At 44.8% G+C, this 22,563-nt stretch overlaps 1 protein-coding gene across 1 annotated transcript in view; it reads left to right on the top strand.

Annotated features, from left to right (window-relative positions):
• Positions 1–15,462: 15,462 nt before the first annotated feature.
• The window catches only part of PCIF1 (phosphorylated CTD interacting factor 1), a 37,383-nt gene continuing 30,282 nt past the window's right edge, over positions 15,463–22,563 (top strand). The window contains exon 1 of the mRNA XM_075277358.1: positions 15,463–15,567. The gene's annotated coding sequence lies outside the window, so the exon portion shown is untranslated. The remainder of the gene's footprint in view (positions 15,568–22,563) is intronic.

The following is a 22,563-nucleotide window of genomic DNA, read 5'->3' as shown; positions in this document are numbered from 1 at the left end:
GTTTTCTGCTGCCTATGGCCAGGACTATGCTGTAAAACATATCATTAAAGGGGTTGCTTATTTGTATGGAATCTATATCACATACAGAAGTCTATGGAGAGGGAAGGGGGCGAGGAGACTGTTAAGTGATGTATTGTCTCATTCTGTGCAGTTCTAGAGATTTATCCTACAGATACATCAGTGTCAAAAGATCTCACAGGGTAGCATAGTTTAGCAGTTGCAGTTATTTGTGTATTTTTCCAGTAACTCCTCCTCCCCTCCCTCTCCATAGACATCTGTATAAAAAGTAACCGACAAGTGGAAAAGGAAACATGTTTCTTTAATAAAGATATATTACAAAGTTTCTTATATTCACCTGTACTATTCATTTATGGAAAGTTATTTTACCATTGGAGATACACTTTAAGTTTCTGTTTGACTATGGCTCCATTAAACCAAAGGGTTTTCATGTATTTCTATATGGCCATCTTTCTATATGACTGATTTATATAGAAATCAATGGACATGTTTTATATCCCTATGACAACTGTATGACATATGGACTACAGATTCCTGTTTGGCCAACATTTGTAGAATGGATCCATATCGCAGTCCAACAACTATCCTAAGACACATCCGTACACCTTCAAGAGGCACAGTACTTTCTACATACAATCTAAAGGTCTTTGAGGACAAGTAGGAAATTGTTTTCAACCTTAGTAACCTCGATATACCAAAAATGACTTTCTCTGAATTGGCCTTATCTTTCATTTCTGGAAAAGCTGACATATGCACAAGAATGAGACGACCCATATTTGCTAGAAAAGCATGTGACAGATCACATTTCCAAATCTGTCCCTATAACATGCAAAGCAATGATGTAGTCACCCTGGTGATATTAAACAGAATGTCCAATTTTTTAGGAAATATTGTACTCTGTGTGCACTAGGCATCACAGTAAGATTAGGGTATATAGAGCAAATGTTGGCCTATACTACTGGAACCGTACAAAGGAAAAGTGGCCATTCATGTGCATAGCCTTTTTACTGGAGGTGTAACTTAAACCTCCTGGGCCCCAGTGCAAAATCTTTAATGGGGCCCCTATCTACCTTGTGCAATTTAGGATGGGGGTATATTGGGGTCTTTGGGGCCACCTCAGGGTCCAGGGCCCAGTAGTGACTGCTATGACTGCACCCTTTATAGCTACACCCCCAATCTCCACTGAAATCTATAGAACTCTCTAGAATAGCATGCAGTGGCTACTCCATAATCTGACCCTGCTAGAACCAGATTTTCTACTACAAATGGCTATAAAAGGTGAAACAAAACCCCTAGTAAATGGATAAACAGTAAACTTGGCCGTCATCACTTATTACACGTTACCGTTTATGAGCACTAGGACTTGTTAGGATTAGGCCTCATTCACACAGCAATATTCTTGTCAATATTGGTAGGCCAAAACCCGTAGTGGTTTCAACATAGACAAAGACTATAATGGAAAGATTTATACCATTTTCTTTTGGCTGCAAAACACTGACCAAATACTGATCATGTGAAAGTGGTCTTAGGCTGCACAGTGCTATATATGGGGTTGATGTTCTTCCTAGAAGCAATAGCTTTGTAACATTGATTTTCACTGCAACCTGAACTCCTGAGTCGTGCCTGCATTAGCATCAGAGCCCTTCTGAACACCATCATACCGCCTCAGAGAGAAGAGGTCCCCTCTCCAACTAGAAGTGCACTGGGGGAATACTACAACTACCACTACCATCTGGTAGTGCTGCAGGACCCCCCTTGAATGTGTCTGGCCCTGGAGTGGGATTGGGGTGTATGTGGAGTGTGCACAGCCTAGCCAACACCACTACTACTCCCATCCACCAGTCTCCACCACCGGGTTGCGGCACTTTAGATTCCTCTCCACTTTCCAGTCCTGTGCTTAGTTTTTCTGCTGTGGGTTTACTTGTTCAGCCTCAGACACCTTGAGACTGGTCAGCAGAGTGTCTTGCACTGATGAGGAATCTGTGGCAAGATCAAGCAGGATTCTTCTTTTTTCATCATCCTGAAGAGAAACCTCATCCACCATTGCCTCTTAGGGGGCGTTCACACTACCGTCGGTGTCCGACATGTAGTGTCCGCTCAAAATCTGTCACGGACACTAGGAGCGGACACTAGATGTGTCCGTGACACCTGTCATTCACTTTAATGGGCATCGGGTGCGTTCTTTTGCACTCCGTGCCCGTCCTTTCCTGTCCGCAAGAGAAGATGTCCGACTTCTCAAGCGGACAGAAAAACCCTGCATGCAGGGTTCCTCTGTCCGCTTGAGAAGTCGGACATCTTCTCTTGCGGACAGGGAAGGACGGGCACGGAGTGCAAAAGAACGCACCCGATGCCCATTAAAGTGAATGACAGGTGTCACGGACACATTTAGTGTCCGCTCCTAGTGTCCGTGACAGATTTTGAGCGGACACTAGGAGCGGACACTACATGTCGGACACCGACGGTAGTGTGAACGCTCCCTTAGTGAAAACAATGGAAGGCAGATTTAGGCCAGAATTTTAAATTCCTCCATGTGAACATGCCCTAAGAACAATGGGCTTCTATGAGTCCTCTATTGTGGCTCCAGTTAAACAGACTCGTAATATGGCCAATGTCCATAAGGCATTATAGTGGAGCTGCATCACAGTGGCTATTGCATCAGTAAATCTAACATCTTTCTAATATATCATTATTAGGTGAAGTTCACACCACTGTTATTCAATGTCCTTTACACTTATCTGTCATAGGATGAGAGCAACGGACATTAAATAACAGACACAGATGGTGCCCTCTCTGTCAGGGGTCGATCTGCATTCACCCCAATGTTAAAAACAGGATGGAAGCTTTCTTATGTCATGTGTCTGACGGAAGAAGAAAATAAAGTAAAGGGGTTTACTGTCCCTTGGACCAAAATTAGTAAAGTTCAAGCAAGGGGTTACAATAAAATAATAATGCATACTCACCTGTCCTAAGCCTCAGTGACCCCACAGCAATGATGTGATACACCCCCTCCCATGTAGCTGCTACAGCCAATCGCTGGCCTCAGTGGTCACGTGCAGGTAGTCAGATATATCCTTGCCACAGGCTAGATCACAGCAGCCGACTCCATCCAAGACACTGTGTGGCCCTGCCGTACTGTATAAGATTGTATATGGGCAGCTTTAGTAAACTATAGTAATTCTATCACATAGGGAATTGAGAATTTCAGTCGCTTTCATCCTCTCTGTTCCATTAATAGGCTTTAGAGTTGATGTTTATGACTATGTAACCACAATGTATCATGTGATATTACTAAGATGTCTACGTCTAGGGCTACATAGTGAGTTCTGCAATTTAATGCCATGTGGCAGTATTCAGTATTCATGGCATTACATCCTCGCCTGACCTGCAGTCAATGCCCTGAATTAAACCCATGTCTCAGGATCGTGGGAAGGGCAGTAGTAAGACTTCCGGGAGTGTGGGGGTTGTATTAATAACAGAGGTCAATACGGTCATCTAGCTTATGTTTTGTTAACCAAATACTAAGAATTTTGGGGTGAATAAAGCATTATATATTTTGTTCTTGATTATTGAATGTTCTTGAGTTTTGGGGGTATCAGTGTAGTAATACACGGCGGCACTTTAGATGAATGGTTCTCTATTTAAAGGTTTTTTTCCAAATTGATTTTTATACTGATGATCTCGTCATAGGATAGGTCATCAGTATGTGATCTGTCAAGGTCTGACACACAAACCCTTAAAGGGGCTCTATCAGCAAAATTATGCTGATAGAGCCACACATATGCGTGAATAGCCTATAGTGATGTCCTTGGGTCTCGTCTTCCTCCGGCGGAGGCGAACTGCCATTGATAAAACATGGCGTGGGTGCATGCGCAGTAGCAGTGGTAGTAGCAGCATGCTACTGCACTTGCACCCGCGCCATTTTTTTTATCAATGGCAATTCGCAAGCGCCAGAGGAAGACGGGACCCGAGGACATCGCTGGAAGAGGAGGCATGGCTGAAGATGACGTCGGATCCTGAATGCCCGCCCAGCGTGCACGATAGATAAGATTAACATATTCTTTTTTTAGTGTTTTATTTTAAAATGGGGGGGGGGGGTAGTTTAATATAACTTTAGCGGTGCCTGAATAGCCTTTTTAAAGGCTATTCACGCATATGTGGGGCTCTATCAGCATAATTTTGCTGATAGAGCACCTTTAACAGATCAGCTATTGCAGCAGCCTGCGGGTTCCAGAAATGGCAAATGGACTTGGAGCATGCAGAGGCTCTCCTACTTAAGTAATAGGAGCAACGCAGCAGCCCCATTTGCGATATAGTGGTGGTTCTGGGGAACTGCAGAGCCACTTCTATCACCTGAATATTCACTGCGCTGCATGTACTGCCAGTCCAATAGCAACTTGGTGACTGTAGCAACAACTGATCTGTGAAAGATCCGAGTTTCAACCCCCATAGATCACATACTGTTGCTTTAACCTATGGATAGGTCATCAGTATGAAAAACCGATTTGGGGCCGGAAAACCCCTTTAGGCCCCTGGTACACCACTTTGTGTGTGCTGCTGGCCATGACTGAACGGCATGGGTGGCCCACGGATGTAATACACGGTCATTTGCACGGGCCAACAGAAATGAATGGGTCAGTGTGCCATCCAGGAAAAACCTGAACTAGCACACAGCTGAAACAGGAGTTGATCCACCCAAAAGCTCCTAGTGGTCTTGTTGACTTGTGCTTCAGTGAAGACATGTTGTACATGCACACATGACTGCTGCAGCCACTCACTAAAACCTAATATAGTAAAGTCAGAGATGTGCAGTCAAATCTACATGTATGTTGTGTCATTACTCCAGGAAAAATCAGCAAGGGGACTCTTGAGAGTTACTTGGAGCAATGAGAGCGTTGCTGTTGCTCCAAAGAGGTTTGTGATAACACCCTCATTGCTTCACAGCGAAACTTCGGGCAACAGTGCCAGCGATTCTCAAGGGAAAAAAGCATTCAGGTAGCCCCAAACTATCTATCTGCGGGGCTGGGCTGATATGCTGGGTTCTGGTGACGTCTCCTACAAAAAAATGGAACTCTGTGAGCCCCATGTGGTGATTCCTTGGAGATCGATGACAGCTGACTGCATAGCCTGGTCCCTTGACTATAGCACTGTGTTGTCTTGTGGCTGCCCTGGAGGGAGCTGGAATTTCCAAAACATTTTTTAGGGTTTCTCGCATGGTAATAAGGTTGGGAATCACTGAAGCGTACAGATCCAAATGAGGATTACAGTATTAATTAAGATTATATTATAGATATTAGAACATATTTTTAGATAGATAACTGGTTTTGCTGGTATAAGCTCATTTTAATATTTTTGCCATTGAGCATTGCCTGAGTAATAAGTTTCCAGACATTTCTGTGTTTCCTCAATGAGAAACAGTACGACCCATAGTATATATATGGGAAATGGATTAGTAAACCAAAGTCATACTGATAGGGACTGTAGATTGTGAGCCCTATATGGGACCGTGACTGACAATGTTTGTAAACACTGTGGAATACGTTGCTGCTATATATAAATGTACATAAAGCATAGCAATGATCGCACAGATCCACCCTTGTGATTGGAGGATTAGGAGATGTATTATGCAGTATATCTTTATTATAGATGCCTATAGTAACAGGGTCTGTAATAAAACCAAGTACAACTATTGGTAAACACAAGGTGCAGGGTATTGCAGGCGAATAATCCATTAGTGGCGAGGCATTGCTTTCCGTGAACATTCCCAGGCAGCTATGGCGTCATAAGAATTCACGTGAAAAGGAAAGCAGCGCATTGAGCCTGAATACAGTCTGCACACAGTTCACACAGGCACTCTTTCACTTTCCTCCATCCCTCTCCCACAGCCTAATTAGTGTTGCTATGGTTTATCCGTCAGCCAATCAGCAACGAGGAGGAGGCTCTTGTTTGTTTTCCAAAATCAGCCAATAGGAATAAACCTCATTCAGCCAATGAGCAACTAGAGCAATTTCTGATGTCATATAAGAAGGTTGGAGAAGGCGGCCATGTTGAGTGTGGCAGGGCAGAACACTGAAAAAGGAACGTTCTTATGCGATATGTAACTAGAGAGTGTGTGTGAATGCATTGTCCTGCAGGTGTCAGGACGTGACTTTTATGCATAGCCACTGGGAATATACAGAAGGGGGCGGTTATACATATATATATATATATATATATATATATATATTGGGCTGCACTAGCTCCTTTGCTGGTATATATGTGCAATGTTGTGTTTACTCTGTTTTCTGCCTTCAGTAACAAGTACCTTGCAGATCTTGCTGTCTCGGTCCTGCGGCCACGTATCGGCAGGATTGCTGGAATTCTTGAGGTATTAAGAGGATTTTGCTAATTCCACTGATTCTTTCGGCATTCTGGAGAAATTTGTATCCAACACAAAGTCATAACTGGAATGAATGAAGTACAGTTTTTACAGGAAGGCGTAGTATTCTTAAAATCCTTCCAAATCTTTGAAGTCCTTCCTCTTCGGAAAAACTTACACTCTGCAATAAACCTATTGCTACTACAAGGGGCAGGTATGTCATTTTGCAGACGCAACGTAGTAACGTCACCACATATGTGTACGCTTCAGATTAACAGAAGACATTTTCCAGTATATGACCTAATTCTATATCATATTGTCATTTGGAGACACAATAATGGATTCTTTATATATACATGTGATCAGTGTTTCAGAAAATTATTTAAAAAAACCCCTCTCAATTAGACATTGAAAATCTGCTTATTGCCATGTTTATTTATTTCTTTATAAAAATTCATTTATTTGTACATCAAAAAATACAAAATCAGATTCAGACGCAGTTCACATTTGCGATTGAGTCATTCCGTTCCCTCTCCGCATGAAAAATGTGGAGAAAAGTCCTGCAAGTAGCACTTTTCCTGTGGAAACCAAGCAGAAACCACACGGATCTCATTATAGTCTATATGGTCTGTGTGGTTTCTTAGCTAACCACTTAATGCGTATAGGTTTCTGTTCGGGAAGGGGTCCTTAAGCGGACTTCCCGAATGGAATACCGAGCGCAGATGTGACCCAAGCCTTATTATCGTACCACAATGTTAGCGAAACCTCTTACTAGTCTGACTCTTTCCTAAGGTAACAGATTTTTTATGTAGATAAGGTTTCCATTTGGGGGGTCCCCAAGTGGACTCCTCGAGAGGAAACCCAAGTGCAGATGTGAACCGGACCTCAGATATGCACTCAAAAAAGTAACAAAATCTGGAATGGACAGATATATCTAATCAGAGCAGTCAGTGAGTATACAGAGCAGGAGGCTGCAGGTATACAGCGAGAGGAGCGCCTGAACTATGAAGAAGCTCAAGCTTCTGTACTAGAATGTAAGTAAGTAAGTCAGGAACTTGCATAGATTTCCTATATAACTCATAACAGAAAACTCCCTCCACACTCCCTCCATATTCGCAGAAAGTGGCGAGTCACAGAATGGAACAAGAAAGGGAAGTGTCCAAATACACATCACATTCTGTAGTAGCATCAGCCATCTTCTTCGGAGTAGCCTGCTGGGGGGAGTAGCATATCAGTCAGGGACAGAAATAGACTTGGCAGGCTGGTTAGAAGGGCCAGCTCTGTCCTGGGTGGCCCCTTGGACCCAGTACAGGTGGTGGGTGACAGAAGGATACTGTCCGTGGTGACCTCCATGCGGGAGAACAATTCCCATCCCAGAGAGAGACCATGATAGCACTGCGCAGTACTGTCAGTGACTGACGGCTTCACCCCAAGTGTGAGAAGGAGCTATTGGAGATCCTTCCTCCCAACCGCGGTCAGGCTGTATAATCTACATCAGACCAAGTGAAGATCACTCCGCACAGAGAACTAAATGATCCTGAGTGTTTCTTTTTTAGTTACTATGACTCCTATTAACTTTTCTATGTGCTATTCTGAGCTTGAATGTGTTTTTTCTTGTAATATTACTGTACTATCCATGCTGCTGTAACATACTGAATCTTATTTTATTAATGGACACTGCCACAGATTCCATCTAATTCATCCCCCCAACACCAAGACAGCGACAGGAGCAATTGAATGCTTGGCTATCTCCAGCAGTCCCATCGATATGAATGAAGCGCAGTGTGTAGTAGCATGGCCCCCGTTCTTGGGAGTCAGGGGACACTCAATCTGGTGATTGTTGTAGGTTCCAGCCTAAGCAATTATCACATATTGAGCGGATAAGGACAGTCTGGACAGGACTGTCACTCCCTCTATCAGATCAACCCCCTTATAGGAGCCCATACATTCTAGGAAGAAGCTGTTGACTAGTAACACGATCAAACTTCACTCCGGAAAGAGTGACTTGCAGTCTCCGCAGGTGTCCTCTGGAGAATCCCCACTCATGTCTGAGAATCTGGACATCTGGTACTCAGTGGCTGCATAGACTGAGGACATTGTGCACTCTATAATAGCACCCATTATTGTATTAGTAGCAGCATAATATGGCCATCACTTTGGTACTGACCACCCATACCTAGACTATTAGATATCGTAGAAGGAGATGTTTTTATACATCAGGTTTAATAAGAGATTTCCTGGGTTAAGTCCTGGTTCTTGAGACATTTTTGTTAAAACTTAAATCTCCTAATAAAAATCCGGCACAGCACAGTGAGATGGGGAATGACTGGCTTTTGGCTGCTATATTTGCCTGCACAATGTCCCATTGTACGGAGAACATGAAAGCTCTCTGTGTGCAGACGCCACCTGAATGCAAAGCGCACAGATCTGCTAATCTGAGACTAATCGCTCAATCGGTACATTACTAACAGCGGAAGACCCCGAATCACCTTTATCCACATTCACATGGCGCTACCTAATGTATAGAACAGATGGATATTCAGCGTCACCAAAACATGAAGACATAAATGGTATCAGGAACCGGAATTGTAACTCAGGTCTAATGGTGAAACCGAGTTTATTAATATTTATTACCAATAGTTTCCTTGATTTTGTAGTTGGTCGTAAAAGGCAGACTAGAAAGAGGTTTCGCAACTATGGTAGTATTATACTAAGGTCCGGTTCACATCTGCGTTCGGTATCCCGTTTGGGGAGTTCACTTAGGGACCCCCCGAATGGAAACCTATAAGCATTAAAAAGTGGTTAGCTAAGAAACCACACAGACCCCATAGACTATAATGGGGTCCATGTGGTTTCCACACAAAACAAGCATAGTTACATAGTAGATGAGGTTGGATAAAGACATTAGTCCATCAAGTCCAACCTATAACCCTACAATCCCTACAGTGTTGATCCAGGGGAAGCGAAGAGAAAAGTGCTGCTTGAACGTTTTTTAATGCGTATAGGTTTCCATTTGGGAGTTCCCCAAGCGAACCTCCCGAATAGAATACCGAACACAGATGTGAAGATAAATGAAAAAGAAATGGGTCAAGCATCGGGGTTAATGAGGGTCGCCAGCCATATTGAGAGCAGGTAGACATACACTATATAGCCAGTGATATGGGGACACCCTTCCAGTTATTTAGTTCCCTGGTTTCAGCCACACGGTTTGCAAGCAGATGCATAAGATCAAGCACACAGCCATGCAATATGCATAGGCCAACAGTAGTAGTATGGATCGTACGCTTATTGAGTGTAATTTACCATACTATGTCAGAACAGAACCCCAATTTGCGTCAAAGATGTGCCACTTTGTACCTTTCTCGACCCCTTGCCACTTGTTAAGACAGTAAGCAGATTGGGGGATCAAAGCAGGCTGGGGTGTGGATGAGTCGGCCCATCAGATTTACTATTACTAATGGCAGGGGTGACAAACTGGAAGGGGCCTGGTGTAGATTTCATTTCTGGCCCACAGGACCTACCAAGATGCACCAGATTTATTAGGAGGCCGAATCTTGCACTAGGGGAGTGGATGAAGACTGGTGTAAGAAACACCATTCTTAATAATTCCTCCCTATTGTGCTGCAGGACTGTCGTAGGATGTCACATGTTGTCACAGTTCGGGAAATTTGTTTTTACTGTAAACCTGGAGTAATAACAGCTCAGCTACAAAGCAGACCAACCAAACCCAATGGGTTAAAATTTCCCTTCCCATGTTTCATCGGGTTTCCAAACTACCTCTGGAAGTGACATTGGAGCTGTGCGTCATGAGGGTCATGAAATAGTTTTTCGTGGTATGTATCTGTATTAACATCACTATGTGCAATACCAGGTGTCAGATGGAGCAATATAAAGCACAATGCACCTACACTCACTTGAAGAACACTGCTTACAATAATACATAGTACCTACCGTATAACTGGTGAAGATGGATCTGGGGATGCTTTCAGGATTTTATACAAGATCCTTTATTTCCAGTGAAACATAATGTTCAGCATACAAAGTCATTTCAGACAATTGACCTGCACGGAGCACTGGCCATAGCCCCATCATATACCTTTGTAGGGAACTGAGAATGCAATTGAGAACAGATCAGCTATATCACCCTCCTTACCATCCTGTGTCTGTGAGATAACTGGCTGCAGCAGGAGCCTCCCCCCATGTCCTACTTGCATTCAGTCAACGTATGGTCACCTATGACGAGAAATACAGCAAGCTCTGCTCATGCCGAGCCGTACACGCCGGCACTTTCCATTCACTTCAATGGGACTGCTCGCAGTGAAAGAAGCAGCCCATTCATTTCTATGGGGAGTGCTCGTATGCCGGCTCCCATAGAAATGAATGGAGCTGCTTTATACGCCGCTTTTTCTGAACGTGATTTACGTTCAGAATAAGCTTCAGGAAATGTAGTGTGAATGCACCCTGAGGGCTAGTTCACACAGAGTTTTTTGGATCGGAACCTGAGGCGGAGGCTGCCTCAGGTTCCGATCCATAAAACGTGTTGTGGAACTGAAAGCCGGTGCACGGCACCGGCTTCCAGCTGCGCACCCGCCTCCGGCTCAATGAATGGGCCGAGTCCGGAAGAGGGTGTGTCTTCAGGCTGACTTGAGAGGCGACTCGGCCGAAGAATGAACACCTCGCTTCTTTTTTCCGGGAGCCGGAAGAAACGGCTCCCGGAAAAAGCTCCTGTGCAGCTCCCATTGATTTCAATGGGAGCCGTCTTTTTGGTCCGGGTTTTGAGGCGTTTACGGCCTCAAAACCCTGACCAAAAAACTCTGTGTGAACTAGGCCTAAGGGTGCATTCACACTACGGAACGCCAGCGTGTATCACAGCCGTACACGCCGGCGTTACAGCAGGGCTGCCGGACACTTCCCATTCATTTCTATGGGAGCCGGCATGCGAGCGCTCCCCATAGAAATGAATGGAAAAAAGCAGTCCACTCATTTCTATGGGGAATGCTCGCATGCCGGCTCCCATAGAAATGAATGGGAAGTGTCCGGCAGCCCTGCTGTAACACCGGCGTGTACGGCTCTGATACACGCTGGCGTTCCGTAGTGTGAATGCACCCTAATTTAGTAGTAGTTCTCTGCATCTCTGCTGTTAAAGGGGTTATCTGTTTCTAATATTGGTGGCCTATCCTTAGAAAAACCAGGTAACCCATTTAATCTTTGTTGGTGCTAACTGCTCTCCTGCTGCCTTAGGGCTAAAACCACATGAAGGGGCAATATGTGCGGAGAAGAGAGGTCTAAGAGCAGCTTGTTGACGCCGATCAGCAAGTTAATCCCTATGCTGTGGCTACCAGAAAGCTTATTTATATGTTTAAATATGTTTTCCCCTTCATTTTTGACCTACCCTCAGCCCAGGACTTGTGCTGATCAGCAGTTTTAAGGGCTAGCAGTTCTCATGCGAGTTCTGTGACTCCTTCACTGTTTATATCCCACTCTCTATTTCATTGCAGCCATGCAATATTATTACTGCCTCATCCCAATTACTCCTATTGGGTAAAGCTGTGATTACATTGCAAAGACTCTTTGCAACAGACAGCATGGGAAATAAACAGCAAATGTTCTGTGTAGTAAACTATTGATCGGCTCCTATTTATTTCCATAGGAGCTGAGCTGCAGTAGCCCAGCAGAGCTTCCACATAGGGCACAGGGCGATCAGCTTCTGGTTATGTTCTTTATATAGCGGAACTGCAGGACTCCAAACTGTCAGACCTCCACCAATCTTAATATTGATGACCTCTCCTAAGAACAGCATGTCAATATTATTTGCCTGGAAAATCTCTTCACAGGTCTAAAACCAAGCACAGAACCTAATGTGAGCCTGAACATGTATATACAGTATGTCCATTATTATGCTGCCACCTAGTGGTCAAACTGCATCAATGCCGTTGTACCTGTTATATAGTATAGGACCATTGAGTCACATGACCTTGCTTTGAGGGTTCTATAACCAGCACTCTAAATAGCAGAGAGGCTGGTTATGTAGACTAGGAAAACCTATAGGACTGGCCCACTTCACATGTGTATGGGAGTGCGGGAATGAGTTAATATACTATAGTAAGTAGCCTGAAGAGTTGGTCACAAAAAACAAAAGTTTGATCCATGTGGGCTGCTGAGTGTAGATTGTCGCAAATGGGAGTATGAAGAGGAACTGATGAGAAACCGCCTGTCTGCTGCCGTAAATGTAAGCCACTATGGTTAAGTGTGTGCTCACATAGTAAGAACCTGTAACCGCCACACTTTTGTGGAAGAGTGTTGTAACCACCAAGACAGTTGCTTCTGAGTAGGGTTGAGCCGATCTTGACTTTACAGGATCGATTTTAAAATCCGATTTCCGATAATTTTTCATTCGAACCCGATCCCAATTCCGATCCCAATGCAAGTCAATGGGATTTTTTTTATTAATCGGAGATCGGATTTTAAAAGCAATCCTATTCACTATACAGCATGGAATCTAACAATTGTTAGAATCCACGCTGTGTAGTGAATCACTAAGTAGCCAGAGGATTTTTTTTAATCCTCTAGCTACTTAGTCCCCCCCTGGTGTCCACTTACCTGCAGAGATGGCTGCTCCGGTGCCGATGTTCTTCTTCGCCTCGCTGCCGCTCCACGCTGCTCTTCTCGCCTCGCTGTCTCCTGCCTCCCAGGTTAGAAGAATGTGGGCGGGTACTGGGAGGGGAGACGTCAAACCAGGCACTGCAGACCAGCCATGTTAGTTTAGTCTCCCATTAGAATGAATGGACGCAGCCGGCGCGCAGGGGGATAAGGCTGTGTGCTGGCTGCTTCCATTCATTCCTATGGAACCGCAGCAGAGCCTTCACACTGAGTATACACTGCTCAGAATGAGCGGAGCACATACTCAGTGTGAAGGCTAAGCAAAGCATTGTGGGAAATAGTACCAATCTCGATCCCACCTAAAAAAACACGATCGCTCAACCCTACTTCTGCGTGAATAAAGACTACTTTTGCTGCCATGACTCCAGTACGCACAAGTCTTTTTGTGGGTGCTCTCAAAGCCAGGCCCCCAATTTGGCCCACTCCTCCTCCGTTTGGTCATGTTACATGCTCAAAGAAAACTCTACTACATTGTATGTCTGGTCTGACTGGCATAGAAACTATTGCAAATTCTTTCAAAACAACCCCAAGCCGGGAACTAGAAGGTGGGACTATAGACTGCTGGCCAGATCCTTTATACCCAATGGGTGAGATTTACCAAGCAGAATTCTGCAACGACAGGAGGAAAGAAGGAAAAATAAGGTTATGTTCACACATAGGCATTTGGCACCGATTTTGAGGTGGACTCTCCTTCAAAATCAGGGCCAAACTCTGCAGGAATTGAGTCAGGACATTGATAATAAGCTTTGTGATCAATTTTGCCATTGAAACTGTTGCACAATCCTATTCTTTTGGGTCTGGTCACTGACTGAAAGATGAAAATCCTGCGACTGGGAGCTGGAGAGTCGCAAAATAAAGCAACATCTGATGTGGACGTCTATCTTAATTTCTTTGTTTTTCGCCATCTGAATAGTCCCCTTATAGGTTATATTTTTTTAATACGAACAATTTCCTGCCCTTGCTAATTTATTTTCAGCCTGGAAAAGCCCTTTAAAGCTAAAACCCCATGTTGCAATTTTTTTTGTTTCAGATTTTGTTGCGATTTTTTGAGCTAACGCCAAGAAAGCCTGCAAAAGAAATGAGAAATATATATTTAAAAAAAACAAAAAATGATTTGCAAAATCTGCAACAAAAAAAGCTGTTTTAGGTCTAGTTCACACGGGGGCAAGGAGGCGGATTTTGACAGCGGATTTCACCTCAAAATCTGCCTCCATACAATGGTGGTCTATGGAGACCACTAGCGTTCTTTTTTCCACTATTGGCATGTTGCTGATAGTGGAAAAAAGAAGCGAGCTGCCCTTTCTTCAGGCGGAAGCCTGGCAGCAGCAACCTCTGGTGTCAGCCCATTCATTTGAGCCGACTCCGGAGGGGGAAGCCGTGACAGTCATGGTAGGCAGGACTTGACCCGAGAGTGACGCAGCTCCCCGCGTCACTCCCGGTGGCAAAATCCGCCCCACCTGCCCCAGTGTGAACAAGTCCTTAGTGCAACGTGAGGCCTCACATAGCAAAACAGTGTTTTGGGTTTTTTTACCAGTGATTTTTATTGCATTTTTACCTAGCTTTTCTCAGCATTTTTATTTCCCTTATTAAATCTATAGGTAAAACAAAAGGGACATGCTGCATTTTTCAAAAACATTTGCGTTTTTAAAACACAGCTCCCCTCCCCCCATATGTGAATGGGAGTAGCCAGAATTTAAATTCACTTTGCTGTTGCTATAAAACAGTGGGTCTTTTTGGCCACAATGTGGGGTCCTTAGCCTAAATGGGTTGTCCAAGTATAAGGGGGCGTTCACACTACCGTCGGTGTCCGACGGCTAGTGTCCAATGCGAAAAATCTTGCACGGACATTCGCATCGGACACTAGCTGTGTCCGTTACATATTGCATTGATTTAATGGGACATCATGTGCGTTCTTTTACAGTCCGTGTCTGTTCTTAAGTGTCCGATTTTTCAAGCGGACAGCAAAAACCTTTTTTTGACGCCTTTTTTACACGTCAAAAATTTCATTGAAGTCAATGGGAGTGTTATTTTTACACGTGTATTCTATACACATGTATTATGGAAAATGCATTCACGTTAGCTCAGTGTGCACAGGCCCTTATAGTCAATGGGGTCTGCGGGCCTCTGATGGACCAGACGAGACACCAAGACCCAGATGTAAACAGAACATAACTAAGTAACCCCCCTCCCCCCCACAAAAAAAATAAATAGGGTGAATTGTGTACAAACAGGCAATATTACAACATGACATATGTGAGTTATTTCATTTTATTAAAAACCACAACTATTAAACCTTTATTCTACATTTATACATCAATATACACACGACTTTTACATCCACACAGTATCGTGCAGCTCTTTGCCACAACTAACATGGCGGCAAGAATCAGCCGCTTAGCTCTGTGGGCCGAGCATGCGCACTGGGCAGGGCCGTGGCTGGAATACAAGATGGCGGCCCCGGCGGGGAGGGAGAGGCGGAGGCGGGATAGCAGTGAACGGACAGGAGTCAGTGACGGAGATTGCCTCGGCCCCAGGTGAGGCTCCCGGGGCGTCCCACGCTCTGACACCCGAACCGTCAGGCGCCGCAAAAACCCGAGCAGCCGCTGAGCTCAGCCTGCGCTCCCAGCGCGCCCCAATAACCGCGCAAAATAACTGCAACCCCTTGAGCCGCCAGCGCAGCTCCCAGCGCCATCTTGTCACCGCCCGGGGAGCGCGCTGCAGAGGCGCGAGCACGAGAGGGAGAAAAAGGCGCTTGTAACGAGCGCGCCAAAACGAGAGCGAAGCGACTTATAATAAGAATATATAATAATATAAGAATAAATCTGAATCAATAATAAAGTGTCTAATAGCAGGGCGGCCAGTGCGGGCTATGGGCAGAGGCACGACACGGAGCCCTAGACAAGAGAGCGGGAGAGCCGCTTGTTTACCTGTCAGACATGGCCGGTTTGTGTCGGTCTTTCCACTATGGCCCCCTCAGGCTGCTGTACAATGTCCGCTAGACTGCAGCTAGTACATACGCAGTGCTATATACGGCTGTGTGTATGGAGGAGTGGTCTCAGTCTCTATGGAGGTGCACGTAGTAATGAGGCTCATGTATCAATGTGTCCCTGACTGAGAAATGGCGAATAAACCCGCGCTCCGAGCTATGATGGATGTTTAGCTGTAGAAGGCCATTTCATTGGGCAGATGGTGACACAGTGAAGGGGGTGTGAGCGGCCAGTGACTCTTAAAGGGGAGCTCCATATATGAAGACTGAGTGATGGACATGTATAGTTATTATTTCTCCTCCGTTCTGTGTGATAATGGATAGTATAGGGAACCATTCATCTCTATGGCCCCGGCACATGATCCTATTAAATATGGATTAGGGCTGGGCTTGTGGGACCGATGATGGAGCAGGTCCATAGAAAATACACACTGTATACACAAGTCATCTGCATGTCGTATATTTATATTCTACTGCGCTCATGTGCATGGAGCCTTAGAGGGGCCGTCCAGTTATGGACACTTTTCCCCTATCCACAGTCGGTCCACTTGCGAATGGGTCTTGTGTGAGCGATGCTCCTTTCGCTTCTATGGGATTGCCAAAACAGTGCCTGCAGTCCCATAGAAGCGAATGGAGCGCCGCTCACACAAGACCCATTCGCATGTAAGACTAGGGCAGTGATGGCGAATCTTTTAGAGACCGAGTGCCCAAACTTCAACCCAAAACCCACTAATTTATCACAGAGTGACAACATGACAATTTAACTTTTACACTGTGCGGAGCCACAATTATGGACAATTACAGACGGTCTGTAATCACTTGTCTGCTATAAAACAATTAAACTATAATACAATACAATTTGCTCCACAGTGACCCCCACACAATATAATCTGTGGCCTATACATGGTACAATTTGCTCCACAGTGGGCCCCACACAGTATAATCTGCTTCAAAGTGACCCCCACACAGTACAATTTGCTCCTTAATGGCCCCCCACACAGTATAATCTGTGGCTTATACACAGTACAATTTGCTCCACAGTGGGTCCCACACAGTATAATCTGCTGCACAGTGGCCCCCCTCACAGTGTAGTCTATTCCATAGATGGGTGCCCATAGAGAGGGTTCCGAGTGCCACCTCTGGCACGTGTGCCATAGATTCGCCATCACGGGACTAGGGCGACTTTTGGTCCCATCCTCCTGATCACCTGACTGTTTGGCCCCCAGCGATCGGACACTTATCCCCCTGTCCTGTAGATAATAAATAAGTGTCCATAACAGCAGAACTCCTGTAACCCCTCCACATTTCTGCATGAACCCTGCTCGGCTTTGGACAAAGTACATTACAGTTTACTCCTAGCAGGGTTCGTGCAGGGAGTCTGCAGCAATGGCAGTCCCTTTAGATGGCCCTATCTCTGGAAATGTGGGGGCCAAGAATCTTGGCTTTAAAATAACATTATGTCTGTAGCCTACATTGATTATGAGATATCACCGGTTAAAGCGAAGGGGCGTATACTCGCAGCTCCACCTTAACCAGAATACAGGGAGTGAAGGAAGTTTTTTTATTCCACTGTCCCTGTGACTTCAGATGATCTCTTTGGTAATATTTTGGTAATATTACCCCACCCCCCTCTTTTTATAAATCAGGAGCATACTTGGCATTTAACCCCTTATAGGATGTGGTAAAAATAGACTTTTTCTTCCCCCTAATTAATGGGAAAAAAACCTGCAAAATTATTGTCTCCACATCCCTAACAACCCCTAAAATAAAATTAGTAAGTTATTTAGTTTTACGTGATAGGCGCCATAAACCTTAAAATTCGGATTTGATGTTTTCTGATCATCTCACCTCTCAAAAACAAAAAGTAATAAAAATGTACCCACAACATCCGAGGTCTGATCAAGAAACATTGAAATAAAATGTAAAACGTTATAAAAGTGGGAGTGTATAGAAGGGTAAGATGTTGTACAGAAGGCGCCAGGGAGATTTATTTGAGCCATAAATTCCAATTCTTCAACAAAAAGTGACATTTTCAGAAGGGTTTTTGCAATTTAATTAACTGTTAGGGGGCCAAATGGAGTTTTCCACAGGATAGGATCCATGTATGTGGGCCTTGGGGGTTTGACCTCCGGACCTCACACAGATCAGCTGTGCTGGTAGCTGTTCTGTAGCTGGCGCGGTTGTGTATGGAGAGCATGGGCAGGTTGCTCACATACACTTCCTAATATATACCGTCCTATTTAAAATTAGCACCGCTTACCTGATTTATTGACAGATAAGCTGTGACATTTTGTTTGCCGAGCTCACTACCCCTCCCTGTGAGCAATGCCACCAGCAAACAAAAGGTCTCAGCAGCACTGTGACCTTGAATGTGGGAGTACTGTAATTTATTACCTGTGGTTTATGCAGGGGGGCATGGGAGCAGGCCTATGAACCATGGGGCATGTAGTTTTGTCCACATGTTCATTGCATGTAAATAATAGTGATACAAGGAGCAGCAAGTAAAATAAAGTTAAGCAAAGAGTGCACAAGGGAACAGTGAGGATTTTGCACTGCTTTGGATGTATTTGCAGATCATTTTTGGAAGTTGGATAACCCCTTTAAGTCACAGGAGCAGTGCCGCAGCCCCGTCCATTGTATAGCGGTGGTGTCTGAGAATTACAGTGTCACTCCTGTTGAATAGTAGCATCCTGCATCAGTGCCTGGAGGCTGCTAGAACAGCGGATTGTGATCTGTCCTGTGGAATCCAGCATGAAAACTCCATTAAATCCCTTGTAATGGTAGCCATGTAATACTGTGCATCTCCTGCAGAATTGTGGATGGTTTGTAAGCTACCCCTGTTATACCTCATGGCTCATGCTACTATACAAAAGGGGGTACATATGTCAGGCTGCGATCACACTGGCATCATGATCGGTCACGCTAGGCTCACACTACTGTTCGGTTTTCCATTCTTCGGGTCTGCTTGGGAAGCCGAAAAATGAAAGGCTAACCCACTTGAAAAGTGGTCACCTGTGGAGACTCTGAACGGAGTTCAAGTGCTGGTGTGAACTTAGCCTTAGGCTCCGTTCCCACAGAGTAACGCGCCGCACATTCAGACACGTATCAGAGTGTGAGCGCTCAAAACAGATCCCATTCACTTCAATGTGTGCCGGCTTACGGGTGCTACACATAGAAAATAAAGGGTTCAAAAGCCTCCCATTCATTTCAATGTGGGCTCACACTCTGACACGTGTATACGTGTCTGAATGCGCGACGCGATACTCCGTGGGAATGGAGCCTTAGAGTGGTTTCTCAGTGGTACAGATAAACTAAGGGTGAGTTCACAAGGGGGTTTTTGGTCAGGATTTTGACGCCGTATCCGAGCCGGAAAAAAAAAGCGAGATCTTCATTCTTTCAGGCGGATTTGTCTGGCGCCATCTGCCTGAAGACACCCCCTCCTCCCGTCTAGGCTCATTCATTTGGACTTAATCCGGAGCGGAGTGCGGGGCTGGATGCCGGGGCACTGTATGTACTGCATCGGCATCTAGTCGCAGCTACCCGTATTATGGACCCGTCCAGTCCAAAAAACCCAGTGTGAACTTACCCTAACGCAAATGTGTCACATATCTGGTGTTATTGGCACCAAAAACTGGTATACAATTTAAAGTGTTTTGGACACTTTCCAATAGAAGGGTGGGGCTTATCAGAAGGGCGCAGGGCTCAATATACAACACGTGGCAATATTTTTTTGGCTTTCGGTACAGATGTATAAACAGTGATCTGAATGGAGCCTAATAGCGATAGATAGTCTGTGAACTGTTATCTCAAAATGAACGGATCTTCACCGTGAACTACCGTAAGTCTTCTAGTTCATATTCTTGAGAAAGATTAGTTTATCAGGAACAAAGCAGATATGAAGAGCAGCAGCTGCGGCGGACTCACTCACTGACACATTACGGCTCCATTCACACGGAGGAAAATACTGAGGAATTTCAGTGCCGAAAAAAAGCCTGCCATTGACTGCAATGGGTTCCTTTTTCTGCTAGCTGAAGTCAATGGGAGGCTTTTTTTTTCAGCGCTGAAATTCCTCTCCATTTTCCTCCATGTGAATGGACCCTACTATTTGCTTTTTTGTGGAAAAGCAAAGCCGAAAATCTCATGTGTGAGTGTGTGTAGCTTCATCCAACTCACCTGTTCATTGTGATCACCATCTACCAAGTCTGCACCAGAATCAGTACCATAAGCTACCATAGGTGTCACTGCTGTGCTTTGTTCCTAGTTCGGTTAGTTCACCAGTCACATGATACATTCCCTATAGAACAGAGCTGAGCGCCGCACGCTATAGGCTGTACTGTAGATCACAATGCTCCACCAGGTATCTTGTTCTTATTACAATCTCATGGTTTACTCTTCTGGGTCACCAAACTGCTAGACAATAATTCCAGGTTATAAGGCTGACGTTATTAACATTGCAGAGCTCAGTGTGACACTGCTATTAAAGGATTGTACCATTATGGATAGGGGATAAGTGTCCAATTGTTGGGGGCCTGAACGGCAGGTCCCTCAGTGTTCAGAAAGTCCCGCTAAACATCTTTGTGAATGGAGCATCCGTACATTTCCATGTCTTTCTATGGGGCTGCAGGTGTTGCCAGAGATTACAGATTACATAGAAGTCAATGGAACACGTTCAAGCCCCTAGCAATTGGAAACGTGTCCTGTGGTTAGGGGGTAAGTGTCTATAAGGACACAACCCCTTTAATAATGATCAGACCTATTGGGACACATTTATTAAGTTACTTGTGCCTTTTGTTGTTGTAAATTTCTGTCATGTACATTATTTCTGAAGCAATTGCGCCTTGTTTTTTTCTATGTTATGCTGCTCTCGCCACTTTTGTGTTGTGGAAACAGGGGTATGGACTAAATGGAGATCCTTTTCAGGCTGAGGCCCCATGTTGCAGAAACGCAGCTTTTTTTGTTGCAGATTTTGCCGCAGGTTTTTGAGGCAAAGTTAGAAGTGGATTGAAAAGGAACGGGAAATATATAGGGAGCTCATGATAAATAACCCCCCATGAAGTCCATCTGATCAAATTAACAGAACTGTAACCCATATCAGGAACTAGTAGTGACTATAAGGGTGAATTCACACTGAGTAAACGCTAGCTTATTCTGAACGCAAAACACGTTCAGAATAAGCGGCGTCTAAAGCAGCTCCATTCATTTCTATGGGAGCGGGGATACGAGCGCTCCCCATAGAAATGAATGGGCTGCTTCTTTCACTCCGTGCAATCCCATTGAAGTGAATGGGGAGTGCCGGCGTGTACGCTCTGGCATGAGCAGAGCTTGCCGTATACGCCGGCACTCCCCATTCACTTCAATGGGACTGCACGGAGTGAAAGAAGCAGCCCATTCATTTCTATGGGGAGCGCTCGTATCCCCGCTCCCATAGAAATGAATGGAGCTGCTTTAGACGCCGCTTATTCTGAACGTGTTTTACGTTCAGAATAAGCTAGCGTTTACTCAGTGTGAATGCACCCTAACATTGTAGATCTGTGTTCTCAGCAGTGTCCAGAGCCAGAGGAATAATGAACTAAGTGAGCAAGATCATATGGGACTAATGTCCAAAATGAAGGAGATTTCCCATCACTAGCGGCTAATTCTTGTTATGTAATATGGTGGACATCTGTCCTGCACTTGTTACAGCCATTCACCCAAGATTCTGCTTAGACGTTGTTCACACTGGTATAATGATTTCCATTTCAGGGTCTTTTCACACCGCATCCACCATCCCATTGGCTCCTATTATAAGAAAAGAGGCCAAAAGAGTTCCCCTCTGATGAGATCTGCCCACGGTTCTGATTGTTTTACTGTATTGAATAGTTCAGAAGACCATCCGATACAAGGGCACATTACCATGACATATATATGTGTGTGAGATATATACTGTATATAAAACCCAATTTTTTTTTATTTTTTTTTAACCTGGGTCTCATGATAACAGACGTAAGTAGTGTTGAGCGATTATTATTCGATCAAATACCTCGCCGGCATAGGAAGGCGTGTAATCGGCTTCAACACCAAGTGGTTAAATGCATTGAATATTCAAAGTGTTTAACTCCTTGGTGTTCGGCGGATTACACGTATTCCTATGCCGGCGAGGTATTCAATCGAATACTACTCGCTCAACGCTAGACATTAAGGTATGCACCTGGAGTTTTACAACGCCAATGGCAAGTCATATGCAGTGCCTTACAAGTATTATGCAGGATCTGTTAAGGCGGGTTCACACCTGCGCCCGGTCTCCGCTTTAAGGCAATCCGTCCGGTTTCCGTCTTCTGCCCCCAGAAATTGGACAGGAGGTGGAAACCCGGCGGTCAGTTTTCAAACCCATTTACTTGAATGGGTTTGTAAAGTGAGCAACCGTGAGCGTTTTCTGCCTGTCCATGGCGAAACCAGGTTTTTTTTTAACTGGACACAAAGTCGGACATGCAGGACTTTGTATCCAGTTAAAAAAAACTGGTTTCACCGCGCCGACCAGAAGACGTTCACAGGTGGACACTGACTA

Source organism: Leptodactylus fuscus, chromosome 6 (assembly GCF_031893055.1).
Source record: "Leptodactylus fuscus isolate aLepFus1 chromosome 6, aLepFus1.hap2, whole genome shotgun sequence".
NCBI lineage: Eukaryota > Metazoa > Chordata > Amphibia > Anura > Leptodactylidae > Leptodactylus > Leptodactylus fuscus.
The sequence above is the reverse complement of the archived record's forward strand: the minus strand, read 5'-3'. Positions and strand labels throughout refer to the sequence as shown.